This window comes from Vulpes vulpes, chromosome 11, assembly GCF_048418805.1.
Source record: "Vulpes vulpes isolate BD-2025 chromosome 11, VulVul3, whole genome shotgun sequence".
Classification (NCBI taxonomy): Eukaryota; Metazoa; Chordata; class Mammalia; order Carnivora; family Canidae; genus Vulpes; species Vulpes vulpes.
In genome coordinates, this window is record NC_132790.1 from 85,583,143 (window position 1) to 85,606,411 (window position 23,269).

The 23,269-nt window shown below is 38.3% G+C and overlaps 1 protein-coding gene across 4 annotated transcripts in view; it reads right to left on the reverse strand.

The window, feature by feature from the left end:
- PIK3CB (phosphatidylinositol-4,5-bisphosphate 3-kinase catalytic subunit beta) overlaps positions 1 to 23,269 on the reverse strand; it is a 203,152-nt gene that overhangs the window by 135,470 nt on the left and 44,413 nt on the right. The gene's annotated exons all lie outside the window — the stretch shown is intronic.

A 23,269-nucleotide genomic window follows, 5' to 3' on the forward strand; every position in this document is an offset into this window, starting at 1 on the left:
TCCATATTGGGCTCCCTCCTCAGCAGGGAGTCTGCTTCTCCCCCCGCCCCTTCCTCTGCCTCTTCTCCCTGCTTGTATGACTGCTCACTGTCTCTCAAATAAATATTCTTTTTTTTTTTTTAATTTTATTCATTTATGATAGTCACACGCAGAGAGAGAGAGAGAGAGAGAGAGGCAGAGACACAGGCAGAGGGAGAAGCAGGCTCCATGCACTGGGAGCCCGACATAGGATTCGATCCCGGGTCTGCAGGATTGCGCCCTGGGCCAAAGGCAGGCGCCAAACCGCTGCGCCACCCAGGGATTCCAATATTCTTTTTTTAAATATTCTTTTAAAAAGAATCTGAAATATTCATCTGTTTATGCTTCAAGCCACTTATGGCTAAGGTCCTATATTTAATTTATAATAATACCATACAGTTAATCTAATGAACCACATTTTGTTTGAAAAAACTCAAAAACAGCATTATTTTTAAAACTATTACTTGGGGGATGCCTGGGTGGCTCAGCAGTTGAGCATCTGCCTTGGCTCAGGGTGTGATCCTAGGGTCCTGGGATCGAGGCCCATATCAGGCTCCTCGCAGGGAGCCAACTTCTCCCTCTGCCTATGTCTCTGCCTCTATGTGTCTCTCAAGAATAAATAAAATGAATGAATAAATAAGTAAATAAATAACACTATTACTGGGGACTCCTGGGTGGCTCGTCCAGCTGAGTATCTGACTCTTGATTTCAGTTCAGGTCATGATCTTGGGGCCATGTGATCAAGGCCCCGGGACAAGCCCTGTGTTGGACTCCATGCTCAGCTGAGAGTCTGCTTGAGATTCTCTACCCCTCTCTCTGCCTATCCCCCATTACATGAACATGCTCGCTCACTCTAAAATAAATTTTTAAAAATTTTTAAAAATAAAACAGCATTACTTTTTGTCATGAGAACTTTTAAGTTCTACTCTCAGCAACTTTTCAAATACATAATGCAGTATTATTAACTATAGTCTTATCATGAGTATATTACACTCATGACTTATTTTATAACTCGAAGTTTGTACCTTTTGATCCCCCCCTTCACACATTTTGCCAACATTCCACCCCTGCCTTTGGCAATCAACAATCTGCTCTATGTATTGATTAGTACGGTTTAGGAAATTTTTTTTTAATTTCTACTTATAAGTGATATCATATAATATTTGTCTTTCTCTGAATTTTCACTTAGCATAATCCCCTCAAAATCTATCCATGTTGTTCCACATCGTAAGATTTCCTTTCTTTTTATGGCTGAATAATATTTCTATGTGTGTGTGTGTGTGTACACACATTTTCTTTATCCATTCATCCATCAGTGGACATTTAGGCTGCTTCCACATCTTGGCTCTTGTAAACAATGCTGTAACGAACGGAGGGATGCATATCTTTTTCAGTTACTGTTTTTGTTTCCTTCAGATAAAAGCCAGAAGTGGAATTGCTGGATCAGATGGTAGTCCTATTTTTAATTTTGGGGGAAATCTCCACACTGTTTTCCATTACGGTTCCACCAATTTACATTTCCACCAACAGTGCACAAGGGATTCCTTTACTATACATTCTCACCAATACTTGTTATTGCCTGTCTTTTTGATACCAGCCACATTCTAACAGGGTGAAGTGATTATCTTGTGGTTTTTTATTCTCCTGAAAGTTGAACAACTTTACAAGTATTTGTTGGACATCTGCAGGTCTTCTTTGGAAAAATATCTATTCAGATCTTTGCCAATTTTTTTTTTTGGGGGGGGGACACTATTAACTTGTATGGGTTCTTTATGTTTTGAATATTAACCTCTCTCATCAAGTATGATTTGCAAATATTTTCTCCCATTTCATAGGTTGTCTTTTCATTTTATTGACAGTTTCCTTTGCTGTGTAGAAGTTTTTTAGTTTGATTTAGTTCAACTTGTTTATTTATTCTTTTTTTTTTTCCTTTGCTTTTGATGTCAAATCCATCACCAAATCCAGAATACTGTCAAAATCAAAGTAGGGGGGATTACCACCTATATTTTCACCTAGGAATTTATGGATTCAGGTCTTAAGTTCACATCTTTACTCTGTACTGAATTTTTGTCTATGCTGTAAGACAAGGATCAAGTTTCATTCCTTTGTATACAGCTGTCCAGGTTTCCCACTACCTTGTATTAAAGAGATTATCTTTACCTCCACTGTATTTTCTTAGCTTCTTTGTCATAAATTAATTGAACATATATGCATCACTTTATTTCTGGGCTTTCTATTATGCTCCATTGATCCAAGTGTCTGTTTTATAACAATAACACAGTTTTAGTTACTATAACTTTGTAATATAATTTGAAATCGGGAAGTGTGATGCCTCCAGCTTTTTTGTTCTTTCTCACAATTGCTTTGGCTAGTCAGTATCTTTTGTGGTTCCATACAATTTTAGGATTGTTTATTCTTATTTTTGTTAAAAAAAAAGAGTCACTAGTATTATAATAGGAATTGTTACTGAATCTGTAAATTGCTTTGAGTAGTATGGACATTTTTACAATATTATTTTTTCCAAACCATGAGCAGAAACTATTTACTGTGTTTTCTTTTTTTTCATTAATATCCTATACTTTATGTGTGCAGATCTTTTATCTCATTGGTTATGTTTATTCCTAGATATTTTATTGCAACTGATACATTTTTGATACAACTGTAAATAGGACTGTTTTCCTAATTCCTTTTTCATAGTTCATCAACGGAGTATAGAAATGCAACAGATTTTTGTATATTGATTTTTGTATTTGCCAAATTCCCTGAATTCATTTAATAGCTCTAACAGTTTTTCATGGAGTGTTAGAGCTTTGTACATCCTATCTTCTTTCTTCACCTGCTAATAATGAAGATTTTAATTCTTCCTTTCTGATTTGGATGTCTTTTATTTATTTTCCTTGCCAACTGCTCTGGCTAAGACTTCCAACATGATGTCAAATAAAAGGGATGAAAGAAGGCATCCTTTTCTTGTTCCTTATCTTAGGGAAAATTTTTTCAATTTTTCAACAATTTTATGATGTTGACTATGGTTTTTCATACGTGGCCTTTATTATGTTAAGGTATGTTTTCTCTGTACCCACTTTGTTGAGTTTTTTTTTTATCATAAACTGATGTCAAATTTTGTCAAATGCTTTTTCCTTTTTATTTTTCCTTAAGATTTTATTTATTTGAGAGAGAGAGAGAGAGAGAGAATGATTGAGAGGGAAGGAAAGAGGGAAAGGGAAAAGCAGACTCCCTACTAAGCAGGAAGCCCAAAGTGGGGCTCAATCCCAGGACCCTGAAATCATGACCCAAGAAAGGAACACTTAACTGACTGAGACACCCAGGCATACCTCAAATGCTTTTTCTTTATCTATTGAGTCAACATGGTTTCTAAACCTTCATTTTGTTAATACAGTGATGTATAACACTGACTGTTCACCAGTACATTAAAAGAATCCTACAGTGTGATCAAGTAGGATTATTCTGGGGATGGAAAGATGGTTCAATATCCGTAAGTCAGTCAGTGTTATACATACTTACGGATATTGAACCATCTTTCCATCCCCAGAATAATCCTACTTGATCACACTGTAGGATTCTTTTAATGTACTGGTGAATTCAGTTTGCTAATATTTTGTTCAGGATTTCTGCATCTATGTTCATCAGGAATATTGGCCCATAATTTTCTTTTCTTGTGGGTCCTTGCCTGGTTTTGGTGTCAGTATAATGCTGGCCTCATTAAATGAGTTTATTAGAGTTCCTTCCTCTTCCATTTTTTAGAAGAGATTGAGAAGGAGTGGTATTAATTCTTCTTTAAATGTTGGGCAGAATTCACTAGTGAAACCATCTGGTCCTGGAATGTTGTTTGTTGGGAGGTATTTAGTTACTGATTCAATCTCCTTACCAGTAATCTGTTCACATTTTCTACTTCATGATTTGGTCTTGGTTGATTGCATGGTTCTAGGAATTCATCTATTTCTTTTAGGCTGTCCAATTTGTTGGTGTTTAAACAACATTATTTATATCTCTTCTCTTCTTAATACACCATTTAAAATACAGCTTTGTTGTGGAATGTGATTTTCTTTTTATTCATTTATAACACCCACATCCCTTACTGTTACAAATAAATTATTTAGAGGAAATAAAATGGAAAATGTCATTAAAGCTAAACCAGAATATATTTCCTGATTGAATTCAGCTCTTAAAACCAAGATTCTCTTGATCTTTTTTTTTTTTTTCCAAAGAAAAGTTACTACTAGAGGTACATTTGACTTTATTTCTCAGTTCTGTAAATTGAGGGGATACTCTCACAGAATTTATAATGTATTAGCTAAAACGTTAGCAATGAAAAAAAGGTTTAAGAATCAAAATAATCTAATAGAATATTTTAAAACTAGCTGCAGGGGTGCCTGGGTGGCACAGTCGATTGGGTGCCTGCCTTGAGCTCAGGTCATGATCTGAGGGTCCTGGGATCGAATCCCATATCAGGCTTCCTGTTCAGTGGGGACTCTGCTTCTCCCTCTCCCACTGCCCCAACTTCTGCTCATGCATGCTCTCTCTCACTCATTCTCTCTCAAATAAATAAAATCTTTAATAAGTAAATTAAATAAATAAAAAGTAAAACCTAGCTGCAAAACACTTATAATTACGTGATAATGAGTTCTGCCTAGTGACTTAGAATAACTTTTTTTAAAGGCCTCAAAATTCCTCTACTTCTATTTGTCCTTTAACTTCCTCCTATTCTTTACTTTTTTCCTTCTACTAAGAATTGAGGACTATGTTCTTTCCTTTTATATGAGCTCTGCTTGGCCAATTAAACAAAGCAGAGGTAATGCTCCACTTGTATCTGGACCTAGGTTTAAGAAATTGGTACTTTCTACCTGCTACCTCTTAAGACACGTGCTTGTGAGATGCTCATTCTAAAAGCCGCGTGTAGGTGGTCTGACCAATCCCAAAAGGTAGATTTCTAAGTGAACAGGCCTTCATGACTCCAGCCCTCAGATTATGAGTTTCTCCACTTGAGGCCCAGATATCATAGACCTGAGACAAGATGACCTTGCTGTGCCGTGTCCAAATTCCTGACCTCAGAGGAAAGGCATAACAAACCAGATGTTTTACACCACCAAATTTTGGAGTGATTTGTTACAGCAACAGATAATTAGAATATAATCTATTAAATTAAAAAATCAAATTACAGGGACGCCTGGGTGGCTTAGTCATTTAAGCATCTGCCTTTGGCTCAGGTCATGATCTGAGTCAGGGTCCTGAGATTGAGCCAGCACTGGGCTGGCTCCCTGCTCAGCGAGAGTTTGCTTCTCTCTGCCCCTTCCCCCACTCATGCACACATGCGTACTCTCTCAAATAAATAAAATCTCTTAAAAAGAGAAATCAAATTACACTACTACAGTCAAGAGTTAATTCACTTGTTTCTTTTTTTTTTTTTTAGCTTTTATTTACTTATTTATGTGCGCACGCGAGAGAGAGAGAGAAAGAGAGAGAGAGAGAGAGAGAGAAGCAGAGACACAGGCATAGGGAGAAGCAGGCTCCATGCAGGGAGCCTTGATCCCAGGTCTCCAGGATCACGCCCTGAGCTGAAGGCGGCGCTAAACCGCTGAGCCATCTAGGCTGCCCTCACTTGTTTCTTTAAAAAAAAAAAAAAAAAAACACACACACATACATACCATCTTCTTAAATATGTATTTTTTGCAAGGGCAATTCTTATAAGAAACATCTTCTTATATACAAATAACTTCAGAATATTAGCAAACAAGTTAATCTCTGAAATTACAACCACTCAAACCAAAATCCTACTGAAATTAAAATGGAATTGAGAACTAAAAGTTAAAATTAAATTACCTGTGATAATATTAATGTTGCTATATCAATTCCCCTGAAAATGAGGTATATGTTAAATGAGCTTTTAAAAACATATCTGTATATAAAAGTGAAAATTCCATCACCAAATTTTGATCTATCAAAACTTCAATTATAAAAACTGTCAAGACAACTTCCTTAAATCATAATTGCTGAAACTAGACTCCCAATTAATAAACCAATACATGCTGTAGTCAATTTCCTTAAATGTCTATTTTAAATTCTTATTTTTTCAAAGAAAATGCAGAATATTTAAACAAGTTCTTAATTTTTTTTTTTAGATTTTATTTATTTGAGAGAGACAAAGAGAGAATGGGCAGGAGTGAGGCATTAGGGAGGGGAAGAGGGACAAGCAGACTCCCTGCTAAGGGAGGAGCCAGACAACACAGGGCAAGGAGCTCAATGTGAGGCTCGATCTCAGGACCCCAAGATCACAACAAAGCGAAAATAAGTCGGTTAACCATACCGAGCCACCAGGCGCCCCTAATTTAATATTTCAAAGCCAACTGGTATTTTGTCTACAACTTGGCATAAGCACATAACCTAAGAATCATTTCATCTCACATTATAAGCTTCCATCCACTGTAAGAACATGATGGAGTTTGTACCCAGGACCTGGATGATTCTACAGAGCTATGGAGAAGCCTGGCTCTTAAAATAAAGAACCCCACACTATGGGCAGCCCGGGTGGCTCAGCGGTCTAAGCGCCACCTTCAGTCCAGGGCGTGAACCTGGAGACCCAGGATCAAGTCCCACATCAGGCTTCCTGCATGGAGCCTGCTTCTCCCTCTGCCTGTGTCTCTGCCTCTCTCTCTCTCTCTCTCTCTGTGTCTCTCATGAGTAAATAAATAAAATCTTAAAAAAAAAAAAAAAAGAACCCCACACTAATGAAAGCAGCTTTAGCATCTCATATTCTTTCAAAATTGCAGAAGAATAAGGTGAAAGGAGGCACAATGCAAACACTTTCCTTATGCCTTTTTTTTTTTTAAGATTTTATTTATTTATTCATGAGAGACACAGAGAGGCAGAGACACAGGCAGAAAAAGAAGCAGGCCTCCGGAAAGGAGCCCAATGTAGGATTCAATCCCAGATCCCAGGATCTCGCCCTGAGCCAAAGGACGCCCTGAGCCGAAGGCAGACACTCAACCACTGACCCACCCAGCATCCCCCTTATGCATTTTAAAGTTCAACTTTAAGGGAAGAAAAATGTGTGTGTTATAAACTTTTGGAATATAGATCCCTTATTCTATACCTTAAGAACTGAGAGCTACAGAAATAAAATGATCTTCCCAAGGCAACTGTGGCAGAGACTGCTCTTCTCCCTCTGCAATAATGGGAACGTGGCTGGGCACTTGGCAGTGTAGATATCCCAACTTCCTACACAGTATGAAGCGGCCATGTACGAAGTTCTTCCTAGTGGAATATTAAGTGGAAATGACCTGCGCCACTTTAGGTGAAGGATTTAAGACAGTTTTTTTGCTGCCTATACCTTTCTTCTTTCACTGGTCATAAAGGATAAAGAGTCAAGAGACGGAAGAAACCACCTGGAAGACAGACACCAACCAGAGGACCATCTACCTTAGATTATCCCATGAGTAACAAATAAATATCTATTGTGTTTGAGCTATTATTCACTTTCATTCTCTTACAGCAATTTGGACTTCACTAATTTAGTCGAACACATAGTTTAGGTAGCTCAGGGCCATGTCCTCCCCCTCAGTCACGTTCATTCCAATGCTCTTCCTACTCTACAACTGTATTTTTCTCTCACTCTAATCCAACCAAACAGAATTAGGAAGAGGAGTAGGGGAACAACACTGATGAGACTATGTTTATGACACTCGCAAATCATTCACTCCATTTAAACTCAACAGCTTTCATCCTTATCACTTTTCACAATGCATTTTTAATCCCTTGGTAGAAATGAACATATTTACAGCCTTCTTCTCCTTCACACTAGTCATCTAACTAGAATTACTGTATTTTTAATTTAATAAATATAGAGGCACAAAGTATATGAATTTAAGGCATGTATATGAAAGAGTGCTAAGGGAAAGGAGGAAGCAGACATTTGAACACAGACTTGAAGGAAGAGAGGAGATTAGATAGACAACATGAAAAAGAACATATGCAAAGACCTAACAAACCTTAAACATTTGAGGAATTCAAAGGCAGCCCTTTGAATCACAGAAGAGGCAAAAACACGGAGAGGCAAAAAACAGGCAGGATGATACTGGAAAGGCTACAGCTAGATTCTGGTAGTATTAAGGTATTGCCCTTCATTTAAAAAAAAAAAAACAACAGGAAAAGACTCAACAAAGAATGTTAAACAGGTGAATAAAAATAGATCAAATAGGTGTGTGGGGGGGAATAGGTAAAGGGGATTAATAGTACATTTGTCTTTCTTTTAATACATTTATCTTAATGAATATTGGGTAATGTATACAATTGCTGAATCACTATATTGTGTACCTATAACTAATATAACATTATATGTTAATTACACTGGAATCAAAATTAAGAATTGATCAAATAAACAATTTCTATTAATTTTAGTGAGAAAACAAATGTGTAAAAGTCATGAACCCAAAATAAAAATGGGCAAAATAATTAAACACAATTTCACAAAAGACCAAAAAAATCCATAAACATATGAGGGAAAAAAATGTTCAACCTCATTAATCACCAAGGTAACATAAAACCAAAGGAGATACTATTTCATAGATCATTGCTGGTGAAAGAATAAATTGATTCAACCTCTTTCAAACAGTATGGCATCGAAAATTCCATTACTAAGTATATATCCTTGAAAAACATTTTTCTTTAAGTTTTTTTTTTAACTATTTATTTATTCATGAAAGACGAGAGAGAGAGAGAGAGAGAGAGAGAGAGAGAGAGAGGCAGATACAAAGGCAGAGGGAGAAGCAGGCTCCATGCAGGGAATCTGTTGTAGGACTCGATCCTGGAACTGCGGGATCACACTTGAGCCAAAGGCAGATGCCCAACCGCTGAGCCACCCAGGCATCCCAGAAAAACTCTTAATCAATGATGTCACACATACATGTTCAATGTGGATTTTTTCATAATATCTGAAAACTAGATACAACCTAAATGTACATTAATAGGGCAGCCACGGTGGCGCAGCAGTTTAGCACTGCCTGCAGCCCAGGGTGTGATCCTGGAGACCCGGGATCGAGTCCCATGTTGGGCTCCCTGCATGGGGCCTGCTTCTCCCTCTGCCTGTGTCTCTGCCTCTCTCTCTCTCTGTCTCTCATGAATAAATAAATAAAATCTTTTTTAAAATTTAAAAGAAAATAAATGTACATTAATAGAATGCATCAGTAAGTTGTACTGAATATTTTACAATATGTAAAACTAACATAATACAGCTATACACATCACCGTGAATGAACCTTACAAAGTTGAGGGAAAAAAGAATATATACAATATGATTCCATTTACTTAAGTATAAATACAATGTTAAATATTTTTCCGAGATATACAAATAGATGGTAAAGCTATAAAGAAAAAACAAGGTTGGGCACCTGGGTGGCTCAGTCAGCTAGGCATCCAACCAACTCTTGATTTTGGCTCATGTCATAATCTCAGGGTTGTGAGATTGAGCCCCACATGGGAAGCTGTGCTGGGCATGGAGCCTCCTTAAGATTTTCTCCCTATCTCTGTGCCCCTTCCTGCCAGAAGAAAGAAAAGCAAGGAAATAACAAAATATTCATCTAAGTGTAGCTTAGAGAAGGGAGAAAAATGTGACAGAGTAAGAAAGGACTGGACTCATTATGCACAGGTTTTTTTTTTTTTTACTGTTCTTTAAATTAAAAATTTCAGTTTTCATGTGATCTTCTGTATATATGCTAAATTTCACACTTTTTAATAGCTTAAAAGCAATAACTATGTAAAACTCATAGGCACTACTTGGCATGGAGAATCCATTTGATGGGAACCTATTCCCCACTTTGCTCTGTGACCTCCATGTTGGTGATAACTAAAGCCAAGTTCCAGGTTTCTCCTGTCACCTGCAGTTGCTTCTCTAGCACTGCTCCAACCTAAGAATCTTGACCATCTCATGCCCTTACTGCTTCTCCTTATAACCTTTGTCTTTACCTATAGATTCTGAGAGGAACGGACATAAGCAGCTACAGCAAGGAGTTAGGATTCTGGGATCCCTGGGTGGTGCAGCGGTTTGGCGCCTGCCTTTGGCCCAGGGCGCGATCCTGGAGACCCGGGATTGAATCCCATGTCGGGCTCCTGGTGCATGGAGCCTGCTTCTCCCTCTGCCTGTGTCTCTGCCTCTCTCTCTCTCTCTGTGTGGCTATCATAAATAAATAAAAATTAAAAAAAAAAAAAAAAGGAGTTAGGATTCTATTAAACTTTATTCCTGCTACCCTTGCTAATATCTAGATAGTGAGTTCCTGACCAACAGGGACAGGCTCTTTTATCTTTCAGGTTCTGTACAAGACATGATACAAGATATGAGTGAATATCTGCTAAATGATGAATAAATAAGTATAAACATTATAGAGTTAAGCTACTACGTAAATATAAGACTAAAGTTTAAAATCAGGCTGGTGCAGGGGCACCTGGGTACCTCAGATGGTTGAAGAGTTCAATTCTTGATTTCAGCACTGGTCATGATCTCTGGGATCCAGCCCATGATGGATTCTGCACTCAGCAGAGTCTGCTTGAGATTCTCTCATTCTCCCCCTCCCCAGCCCTCCCTCCTCTACTTGCCCACAGGTGCTCACACTCCTTTTTTAAAAATGATTGATTGATTATTTATTTATTTATGAGAGAGCAAGCAGAGGGAGGGAGAAGCAGACAACTCATCAAGCAAGGAGCCTGATGCAGGGCTGGATCCCAGGACACTGGGATCTTGATCTGAGCCAAAGTCAGATGCTTAACCAACTAAGCCACCCAGGTGCCCCAAATCTTCAAAAAAAAAAAAAAAAAAAAAAAGATTTCAAAAACAAAATCAGGCTGGTAATTATTCATATTCCCCAGGCCTCTTCATAGCACTGTTTTTTTTAATTGAAATATAGTTGATATACAATGTAATATTAATTTCAGGCATTCAACATAGTAATTCAACAATTCTATAGCCCCTTCACAGTTTTATAGAAGACTCTAGGGGTGTCTGAGTGGCACAATTAAGTGTCTGTCTTTGGCTCAGGTCATAATCCTGGGGTCTTAGAATCAAACCTCACATCAGGTTCCCTGCTCTGCAGGGAATCTACTTCTCCCTCTCTCTCTACCCTACACACACATGCTCTCTCTCACACAAGTAAATAAATAAAATCTTTTTAAAAAAATAAAATAAAGAAGACTCTTGGCTGCTCAGGAATAGCAGAAGGATACCGCCAAAGTTGTTTTATAATCTCTGCCCACAAAAATAGTGAATTTAGGGATCCCTGGGTGGCGCAACGGTTTGGCGCCTGCCTTTGGCCCAGGGTGCGATCCTGGAGACCCGGGATCGAATCCCCCATCAGGCTCCCGGTGCATGGAACCTGCTTCTCCCTCTGCCTTTGTCTCTGCCTCTCTCTCTCTCTCTCTCTGTGACTATCATAAATAAATAAATAAAAATTAAAAAAAAATATATTAAAAAAATAGTGAATTTATAGTTAGTCTGTATATAATAATCTCTAGTCATTAATAACTGTTAAAACTCAATTTTAAAAACTAAATAAAAAATTAAGATCCTTTTAGAAAGTAACATAAATTACTATTTTTTATAAATTTTCACTTATTGGGCACTCTGGGTGGCTCAGCGGATTAGCGCCGCCTTCAGCCCAGGGCCTGATCCTGGAGACCCGGGATCGAGTCCCACATCGGGCTCTCTGCATGGAGCCTGCTTCCCTCTCTGCCTGTGTCTCTGCCTCTCTGCCTCTCTCTCTCTCTCTCTCTCTGTATCTCTCATGAATAAATAAAATCTTTAAAAAAATTTTTTTCCACTTCTTTATTTTTAAGCAATCTCTTCACCCAACGTGGGGGGCTCAAATTCATGACCCTGAGATATTAAGAGTGATATGCTCCTCCAACTGAGCAACCCAGGCACTCCACATAAATTATTTTCTATTTCAGTTTTAACTATTATACTATTTATTAAATTATACTTAAAATGTGCTCTGAGTTATGCATTAAAATTAATTCTACACATAAACAAAACAATGACATTTAATAACATATGTGACATAAGAGCATGCTCTTACATTGGAAAACTATTGAGATCAACAAGGCAGCCATTTACATTGCCCTTTATATACTACTTCCTCTGTCATGTGGCAGTCAAAAGGCTAAGTGAGATGCTTGCAGCAAAGAAAACAGTTTTGAAAGGTCATGCTACACAGATAGCCAGAACTTCTTTCACAATATCCTCACTGTCTATGGTAGACTATATGACAATCTGACCACAGTTATTTTCTGAGTAAAAGCAAAAACCATGTTATCAAAGGACCAGAAACAGTAGGCACTCAACAATATGATCTTTATGAACATTTTTTCTAACTGCATAAACATTCAATACATATTAAAGAAAAAGAACCCTGAGGCAAAGACAAGAACTAGAGGAAGAAGAACTAGTGAAGACCGGAAAGCAAGTTTAAACCACTCAATTTATTCAGTGTTCATGTAATATGATAAGAAGCTTCTCAAGTAAGCTTTTTGAAATTAAAACACATCATTTCCCAACAAAAAGCATAGTAATTATAACAATACTGAAGACAATGAATATGATCTATTTCAAAATTTTCAAATCCTAATGATAATTATAAACGAGGTGCAAAAATTTCAAAAACCTCTGCAGGAGCTATAATCCCATCAGTATTTATTTTTTAAAGATTTATTTATTCATTCAGAGAGAGCAAAGAGAGAGGCAGAGACACAGGCAGAGGGAGAAGCAGGCTCCATGGAGGAAGCCCGATGTGGGACTTGATCCTGAGTCTCCAGGATCACACCCCGGGCTGCAGGCGGCGCTAAACCGCTGCGCCACCGGGGCTGCCCCCATCAGTATTTTTTCTTAATAATTCTTATTGGTCTATCATCCATGTGAACAAATAATACTTTCCCTGAATTGTTATACAATGTGTTAGTCAACAGCAAGATGAAAACTTCCCCTACCTCCTTATAAAATTTCCAATCTCAGAAGTTTACAAATGTCCTGGGGGGGGGGGGGGGGGATCATTCTAGCTCATTTAATGATCTTGTCCTATCCTGGGAAATCATAGTTATGCCTTCCTAAATCAAAACACATAACTTTCTCCTGAGCCAAGTGAAGGCACTAGTATATCAGATGTCACAGTCAAGTTACATAGACACAGTATCCATAAGTTTCTGGCAAACATATTCTTTTTAAGTCTCTAAAATTTTAATTCCCGTAAGGCTCTCTCACTAAAATTTAACTACAACACAACTTTCTTCACCAGTTCTGATCTTATAGCAGAGCATGAGGGTTTGTGTTACTTCTATAACTACTAAAAACAATCTCTAGTATACACTCTTTTAAGAAAATACACAAATTTAAAACATTCCACTACTCAAAACCAAGGATACACTACAACTCGTAATCCTGTATATTCGTGGTGGGAAGATAAAATGGTGCAACCACTGTAGAAGAAATATGGCAGTTCCTCCAAAATCTAAACACAGACTTATATTTAATCCAACGACTCCACTTCTGGGTACATACCCAAAAGAATTAAACACAGTGGAGCACCGGGTGGCTCAATCTGTTAAGCATCCACCCCTTAATTTTGGCTCTGGTTGTGATCTCAGTCATGAGATCAAGCCTGGCATCAAGTTCTGCCCTCAACAGAGAGTCGGCTTCTCTCCACCCCCGCACTTACCACTTGTGTTAAGATAAATAAATCTGTAAAAAATAAAAACAAATTAAAAGCAAGGACTCGGGCAGCCCAGGTGGCTCAGCAGTTTGGCGTTGCCTTCAGTCCAGGATGTGATCCTGGAGACCTGGGATCAAGTCCTACGTCAGGCTCTCTGCATGGAGCCTGCTTGTCCCTCTGCCTGTGTCTCTGCCTCTGTGTGTGTGTGTGTCTATTTATATATAAATAAAATCTTAAAAAAAAAAAAAAAGCAAGGACACATAGATATTTGTATACCCAAGTACAAGTAGCATTACTACAGTAGCCAAAAGATTTAAAAAAAAAAAAATTCAACCAATAAATGGGATAAACAAAATGTGGTATATGCATACAATGGAATATTTATCTAGCCTTTAAAAAGGATACAGTGACACATGCTACAACATGGATGAACCTTGAAGATGTTAAGGTATTTGAAATAAACCAGCCACAAAAGGACAAATATTGTTTGATTCCACTTACATGAAATATCTAGAAGAGACAAATTCATAGAGACAGATAGTAATATAATGATCCTAAGAGATTGGGGTGAGTTACTCTTTACTGGATATAATTTCAGTCTGGGATGGCAAAAAGGCCCTGGAAATGTATAGCAGTGATGGTTGCATAACACTGTGAATGTATTTAATGCCAGCAAATTGTACACTTAAAATCAATTAAAATGCTCAACTTTATTACGTATATTTTACAATTAAAAACAAACTAAATCAGGGCAGCCCCGGTGGCCCAGGGGTTTAGCTCTGCCTTCAGCCCAGGGCGTGATCCTGGAGACCCGGGATCGAGTCCCATGTCAGGCTCCCTGCATGAAGTCTGCTTCTCCCTCTGCCTGTGTCTCTGTCTCTCTCTCTCTCTCTCTCTCTCTCTGTGTGTGTGTGTGTGTGTGTTTCTCATGAATAAATAAAATCTTTAAAACAAAAAACTAAATCCAAATAAACTTACTCATCAAGAACTAAAAGCTGTCCATGCCTCTAACTTATCTTCCTCTATTCTTCCTAGCGTCCTGTTGTACTAAAAAATCTGTTTTATTGGGATCCCTGGGTGGCTCAGCAGTTTAGAGCCAGCCTTCGGCCGAGGGTGTGATCCTGGAGTCCCGGGATCGGGTCCCACCCACATCGGGCTCTCCCTGTGTGGAGCCTGCTTGTCCCTCTGCCTGTGTCTCTGCCTCTCTCTCTCTCTGTGTCTCTCATGAATAAATAAAATCTTTAAAAAAAAATCTGTTTTATTAATACACCCCTTCTATCACCAGCACACTCATAAACTCCAAACACCTGGCCTCACCTTTCATTAGCCACAAGTTACACCTCTCAGGTATAGCTTTGCCTTTCACTTCTCCTACATCCTCGTCTCTCAATCTACACCTCAATCACCACTCAGAAGAAGATGCAAAGGCTCAACAATGGTTTACAACTGGTCTACAACTTGACTAAAGCTTCCTCTCCCTTCACAACGTCAGCTTCCACTACCTCCTCTCTCACTGACCCCATTCAGGCCACACTGGCCCTCTTACTGCTCCCAGAACACATCAAGCACAGTCCAGTCTCAGAGCCTTTGTATTTGGGTAACTTCAGCCTGGAATGCTGCTCCCCATAACCCTAACCCAAGTATCTACCAGTCCTACTCCCTTACTTTCTGTAGAGTTGTCAGCTAAACTGTCCCCTAATCAGAGAATTCTTCCCTAACCACCCCTTATGAAGTAGTAATCTTTATCTCAATATCCTCATCAATATCTACTTTTCTCAGGCAGCCCCGGTGGCGCAGCAGTTTAGCGCCCCCTGCAGCCCAGGGCGTGATCCTGGAGACCCTGGATGGAATCCCACCTCGGGCTCTCTGCATGGAGCCTGCTTCTCCCTCTGCCTATGTCTCTGCCTCTGTGAGTGTGTGTGTGTCTCTATGAATAAATAAATAAAATCTTTAAAAAATATATATATCTACTTTTCTCTAATATATTTTTCTTAATAAAGTAGTCATCACCACCCAACACAGTATATACTAACTTACTATATTTCCATCCTCATGAGAATATCCATTCCATGGGAAAGGGATGTCTGTTTTTGTTCAGTGTTGTAACCCTAGAAGCTAGCACAGTTCTTGATATATTAGTAGATGCTCAATAAATATATACTGACTCAGTCATGGCCTCCAATCCCTTAATATATTCCCTTTCACCAAGCTTGAATCCTATAGATAATTATTTCAACCATCAATGTCAAATTTCTCATTTCCATCTAAATGGTTAGACAAGCTAAATTTATACTGCCTGCCAGGTCATGCTAGCTTATCTTTTTTTTTTTTTTTAAGATTTTATTTATTTATTAATGAGAGATACAGAGAGAGAGAGGCAGAGACACAGGCAGAAACACAGGCAGAGAGAGAGGCAGAGGGAGAGTTCTCCATGCAGGGAGCCTGAAGTGGGACTATATCCCGGGTCTCCAGGATCATGCCCTTGGCCCAAGGCAGGCACCAAACTGCTGAGCCATCCAGGCATCCGTATGCTAGTTTATCTTAAACTGACCTTTCACTGATTACTCAGCAATCCTTTCTTTTTCTATCCTGGTGATCATATTAAGTTTCTCCATCATCATCTCTGGCTTAGTCAGTTCTAGCCAACAGCTGCTTATCTGACCCTCCTGTTTCCCCTTTATCCCCATAATTCATCTTTAATAAAGTAGCCAGGGATATCATTAAAGCATGTAACATATCATGACACTTTTCTGCTTAAAACCTTCCTTAGGGGCTGGGTGACTCAGTGGTTGGGCGTCTGCCTTTCAGCTCAGGGCATGGTCCGGGAGTGCCAGGATTAGATCCCACATCGGGCTCCCCTCGAGGAGTCTGCTTCTCCCTATGCCTGTGTCTCTGCCTCTCTCTATGTGTGTCTCTCATGAACAAATAAATAAAATCTTTAAAAAAAAAAAAAAAAAAAACCTTCCTTAAAAAATTTCTTGAGTCTAGACTCCTTACCATGGCCATAGAGATCAACATGGTCCAGCTCTATTTCCTTCAACTTCATCTCATGACACTACAGCCCTCTTCCATTCTGTTCCAGAGTATGAGACTTCTTTCTGTTCCTCAAATACAACAAAAGCTTGTTTTCACTTTGAGGTTTTTACCTTAGCTTAATTTTCAAGTGACTGAATTTTTGTTTTTCACATCTTACCTTAATGTCACCTCTTCAGAAGTAACCACCCAACCACTCTACCAATTGCCTAGTTTTATTTTTTTTTTAAAGATTCTGAAAGAAAGGAGAAAGCATGAAAAAGATCACAAGCAGGGGGTCAGAGTAGGAGAAACAGACTCCCCACTGAGCAGGGAACCCAATTTAAGACTTGATCCCAGGACTCTGGGATCATGACCTGAACTTAACAGGCAGACACATAACCAACTGAGTCACCCAGGTGCCCCCAACTGCCTTGTTTTACAATTCTCTTCATTATCGCATTACAATTTCATATTTTTCTGGTTCACGTTAAAAATTGGCTCCATGAGAACAGATCTTATCTACAAGAATGCCTGGCACAAAGCAGATGTTTAATAAATATTCGATGAAACTGGTTATTACAATGTTTCCCGTAAATATTTTCTTCTCCCAGGATGCCAACAACCCTGCTAATTAATTATATGCCTAGCAGATAACCTCAAACTCTACCTTATTGAAAAAGTAAGGAATTATACAGTTTTCTTCCTCTTTGCCTAAAAATTCCTTGATTTGTTTTCTTTCATTCGTGTGGTTTCTAAGCAGAAATATTGATACTCTTCTATAAGAGTTAAGCCCTTTACCCATATCCTTGGTCTCAAACCTTTCTACTTCCTCTTGGCATTAAACAAATACTTTAATTACTTATATATATAACCACTCTAATGGATCATTCCCCTTTACCTAAAATACTGAGGTGTTAATGCAAAAATATCTCCTATGTGGCTTAGTCCTCAATAACTGCACACATTTCTTGAAAAGTTTTCTATTTTTTTCTCCATGCTGTGTATTTTGTTAAGTAAATACTTAACCTCTTATAATTCATCCTAGTTACTTAATTTGTTCTCTCAGTTATCAATAAACTTTTTTTTTAAAGAGAGAGAAAGGAAGGAAGGGGAAGGGAGGGAGAGACAGAATCGTAAACAGGCTCCATGCCCAACATGGAGCCTGACTCAGGGCTTGACCTCATGACCCTGAAATCATGACATGAGCTGAAATCAACAGTCACACACTCAACTGACTGAGCCACTAGGTGCCCCGCAATAACTTCTTAATAGTTATATTCAATGATGCTTACCGTGGTATTAAAATCCTTAATCTTTCTACAGCATCTCATCCACTTAAAGAGCCTCTCCCTGGGGCATCTGGGTGGCTTGGTCAGTTAAGTGTCTGCCTTCAACTCAGGTCATGATCCCAGGATCCTGGGATCCAACCCCACATGGGGCTCCCTGCCCAGCAGAGGGACTGCTTCTCCCTCTCCCTCTGCTGCTCCTCCTGTTTGTGCCCTCCCTCCCTCTCTCTGTCAAATAATAAACTCTTTTAAAAATGTATAACAGGAAAAAAAAAAAAGTATAACAGGGATGTGGGTGGTGCAGAGTTTTGGCACCTGCCTTCGGCCCAGGGCGCAATCCTGGAGACCCGGGATCGAATCCCACATCGGGCCCCCGGTGCATGGAGCCTGCTTCTCCCTCTGCCTGTGTCTCTGCCTCTCTCTCTCTCTGTGACTATCATAAACAAATTTAAAAAAAAAGAAAAAAAGTATAATAAAATAAATAATAAAGACCCTTTCCCTAAAATTCTTTACTATGTTTCAAAGAAAAGCATTGCATGATTCTGGTTTCCTTCATACTCTTATTTTTCTTTTACTGATTCTTTTTAACAACAGCCACTCATTTACTATAGGCATTTCCTAAAGTCCTATGCTTTACATTTTTCTCTCTGCTAGGGCCCTGGAAATGTTACTGACTTTCACAACTGACACTCTATGTAAATTACCCCAAAATCTATTATCTCCAGGTCCTAAAGTATCTTTTGCTAATTTTCAGCCTCATATCTCCACAATTAAGGAGATATTCTAAAACTTCTACTTATAATTCAAAAATGTGTCTAACAGAATTCATCATGTTACAGTCTCACCCACGAGACCCCTAAGCTTTCCTCAGAGTTTCCTTACTTCTGTTCAGGGTACCATCATCCTTCAAGCCAATGAACTCAAAATGTTGGATTCGCTTGTGTGACTCCTTTCTTCCATGTTCTCTGTGAAATTATTTATGAAATCTCCCCTGTCAAATTAACTCAATCAAGTAGTCATTATTTCACTTCTGCAGCCCTGATCATAGCTGTAACTAGCCAATTCATTTCATGAATATCTGTTAAACACTTAACTTGCTTGCAAGACTTAGAGGCCCAGTTTACCTGACAAGATAAGCCTGGGCAGGTAATGTCTGTCCTTAACTATATAACACTGACCATGTAATTTATCAACAATGTTATTTATTATCCAAACCAATAGATTTAAAAAAGCAAAAGAAGGCATTAAAATAGTTGAACATCCAGGTGCACATAGCTGGCTCAGTCAGTAGAGCATGTGACTCTTGAACTGAAGGCTGTGACTTTGAGTTCCACTTTGGGTGTAGAGATTACTTTAAAAATATAAAAACTTAAAGAACATAGTTGGACATCCAGAGATGTGAGAATGGCTCAGTATCTGCAAATCAATGTGATGCACCACATTAACAAAATGAAGGATAAAAATCATTATGATCATGTCAATAGATACAGAAAAAGTATCTGGCAAAATTCTACATCTGTTCATGATAAAAATTCTCAACAAAGCAAATTTAGAGGAAACACATCTCAACATAATAAAAACCATATTTATGACAAACTCAAAGCTAACATCATACTGAATGGTGAAAAGCTCAAAGTTTTTCCTCTAAGATCAGGAACAAAACAAGGATATCCACTCTCAACACTTTTATCCAACACTAGAAGTCCCAGCCACAGCAATGAGACAAAAAATAATAAAAGTCATTTAAATTGGTAAGGAAAAAGTAAAACTGTCACTATTTGCAAATGACAAGGTACAATATATAGAAAATTTTTTAAAAACACTAAAGAGGGACGCCTGGGTGGCTCAGCATTTGGGCGCCTGCCTTTAGCTCAGGGTGTGATCCTGGATTCCCAAGTTCGAGTCCCACATCAGGCTCATTGCATGCAGCCTGCTTCTCTGTCTGCCTGTGTCTCTGCCTCTCTCTCTCTCTCATGAATAAATAAATAAAATATTTGAATAAATAATTTTTTTTAAAAAAATGCATTCCTGGGATCCCTGGGTGGCACAGTGGTTTAGCGCCTGCCTTTGGCCCAGGGCGCGATCCTGGAGACCCGGGACCGAATCCCACGTCGGGCTCCCAGTGCATGGAGCCTGCTTCTCCCTCTGCCTACGTCTCTGCCTCTCTCTCTCTCTCTCTCTCTGTGTGACTATCATAAATAAATAAAAATTAAAATAAAAAATAAATAAATAAATAATGCATTCCTTAAAAAAATAAAATAAAATAAAAAATAAAAACACTAAAGATTCCACCAAAAAAATTAGAACTAAAAAATTAAGTTGAAGGTACAAAACTAACAGAATCAGAAATCTGTTGTGGGTAGCCCAGGTGGCTTAGCGATTCAGTGCAGCCTTCATTCAGCCCAGGGCCTGATCCTGGAGACCCAGGATTAAGTCCCACGTCAGGCTCCTTACATGGAGCCTGCTTGTCCCTCTGCCTGTGTCTCTCCCTCTCTCTCTCTGCGTCTCTCAGGAATAAATAAAATCTTAAAAAAAAGAAAAAGAAAAAGAAAAAAAAGAAAGAAATCTGTTGCATTTCTATATGAAATAATGAACTAACAGAAAGAGATATTAAGAAAATAATACCATTTAAAAGTGCATAAAAGAAAAATACCTAGGAATAAATTTAGTCAAGGAAGTAAAAGACTACTCTGAAAACTATAAGAGACCGATGAAAGATACTGAAGGACAAGAAATGTGAGTGGCTCAGTCAGTTTAAGTGTCCAACTCCTGATCTCAGCTCAGGTCTCAACTCAGGATCAAGCCCTGCATTGGGTCCCATAACCAACTTTTTAAAAAAGTTTAAAAAAATAAACTTTTAAAAATAAAAAAAGAAAGAGACTAAAGACAACACAAATAAATGGGAAGGCATATCATGTTCATGGACTAGAATTAACATTGTTAAAATGTCCATACTACCCACAGCAATCTACAGATTCAATGCAATCCCTATTAAATACCAACAGTATTTTTCACAGAAATAGAACAAATAATCCTAACATTTGTATGGAACTACAAAAGACTCCTAACAGCCAAGGTAACCATGAGAAAGAACAAAACTGAAGTAACACAATTCCAGATTTCAAACTACACTACAAAGCTACAGTAATCAAAACAGCATGGTAATGGCACCAAAAAAAAAAAAAAAAGACCCAGAGATCAATGGAACAGAGTAGAAAGCCAAGTAATAAACCCACACTTCTATGGTCAATCTACAACAAAAGACACAATACACAAAAGGGAAAGGACAGTCTCTTTAATAAATGGTACTGGGAAACTGGACAGATACATACAAAAAAATGAAACTGGACCACTTTCTTATACCACACACAAAAATACACTCAAAATGGATTAAAGACCTAAATGTGAGACAGGAAAACATCAAACTCCCAGAATAAAACATAGGTAATAAATTCTTAGACATCAGCTTTTTTTTCTTTTAAATATTTTATTTATTTATTCATAAGAGACATAGAAAGAGAGAAGCAGAGACATAGGCAGAGGGAGAAGCAGCCTCCATGCAGGGAGCCTGATGTGGGACTCAATCCCAGGACCCCTGGATCATACCGAGCCACAGGCAGTTGCTCAACCGCTGAGCCACCCAGGCGTCCCTAGACATCAGCTTTGACGGTATTTTTCTGGATTTGTCTTCCCAAGCAAAGGAAAGAAAAGCAAAAATAAATAGTTGGGAATATGCCAAAATAAAAACCTTCTGCACAGCAAAGGAAACCAACAATAAAATGAGAGGCAACTTAGAGAATGGCAGAAGATATTTACAAATTATATATCTGGTAAGTAGTTAATATTCAAAATACCAAAGAATTTATACAAGTCAACACACAATTTATACAAGAAAACAATCTGATTTTTAAAATGGGCAGAAGTGGGATCCCTGGGTGGCGCAGCGGTTTGGCGCCTGCCTTTGGCCCAGGGCGTGATCCTGGAGACCCGGGATCGAATCCCACGTCGCGCTCCTGGTGCATGGAGCCTGCTTCTCCCTCTGCCTGTGTCTCTGCCTCTCTCTCTCTCTCTGTGTGACTATCATAAATAAATTTTAAAAAATATTAAAAAATAAATAAATAAATAAAATGGGCAGAAGTACTGAATAGACATTTTTCCAAAGAAGACATACAGATGGCCAGACACATGAAAAGATGCTCAACATCACTGATCATCAAAGAAATGCAAATCAAACCTACAATTATCACTTCACACCAGCCAGAATGGATAGTTATCAAAAAGACAAGAAGTAACCAATGTTGGTGAGGGTGTAGAGAAAAGAGAATCCTCATGCAGTGTCAGTAGGAATGTAAATTAGTACAGCCACTCCGGAAACAGAATGGAGGTTCCTCAAAAAATTAAAAACAGAAATAACATACAATCAGATTAATTTTACTTCCAGGATATTCACTCAAAGAAAACAAAAACTCTACTTCATAAAACATATGCACCCCTAAGTTTACTGCAGCATTATTTATAGGAGCCAAGATATAGAAGCAATCTAAGTTTACACTGATAGATGAATGGATAAAGATGTGTGCACGCGCACACAGACACACACACATATACATACAATGCAATACTACTCAGCCATAAAAAAAAAAGTGAAATCTTGCCATTCATGACAATCTGCACAGACCTAGAGGGTGTGATATGTCAAAGACAAACACCATATGATTTCACTTATATGTGGAATCTAAAAACAAAAGAAGCAAATAAACAAAAAAACAGACCCCTAAGTATAAAACAAACTAGTGGTGGCCAGAGGGGAGGATGGTGGCAGGGTGCATGCAACTCTTACTCTTGGGTTTGTGAGTTCAAGCCCCATGATGGGCATAGAGAATATTTACAGTAAAATATAACAAAGATTCTAAAAAGATAAAAACTAAGTCATGGGGATAAAAAAGTACAGTGCAAAAATAAGTTCTGTGCTTATTGAATGCTACATGCCAATTATATCTCAATAAAGCTAGGGGGAAAGTTTGGCATTAACTGGCATTAACTGATCTACAAAAGGCTTACACCAGGATATATGGTCATGCTGACTGTAAATTCAGTACTTAGGAAAATGACTGCTCCATCCTAAATACATTCTACCTATTGATTCATAAATGAATGAGTTGAAATACTCACTTTATCACCTTCTCTTCACTCTTTATTTTATTGCAAGCTTATTTTCAGCCACAAACACTGTGTTGAAAGAGGCCA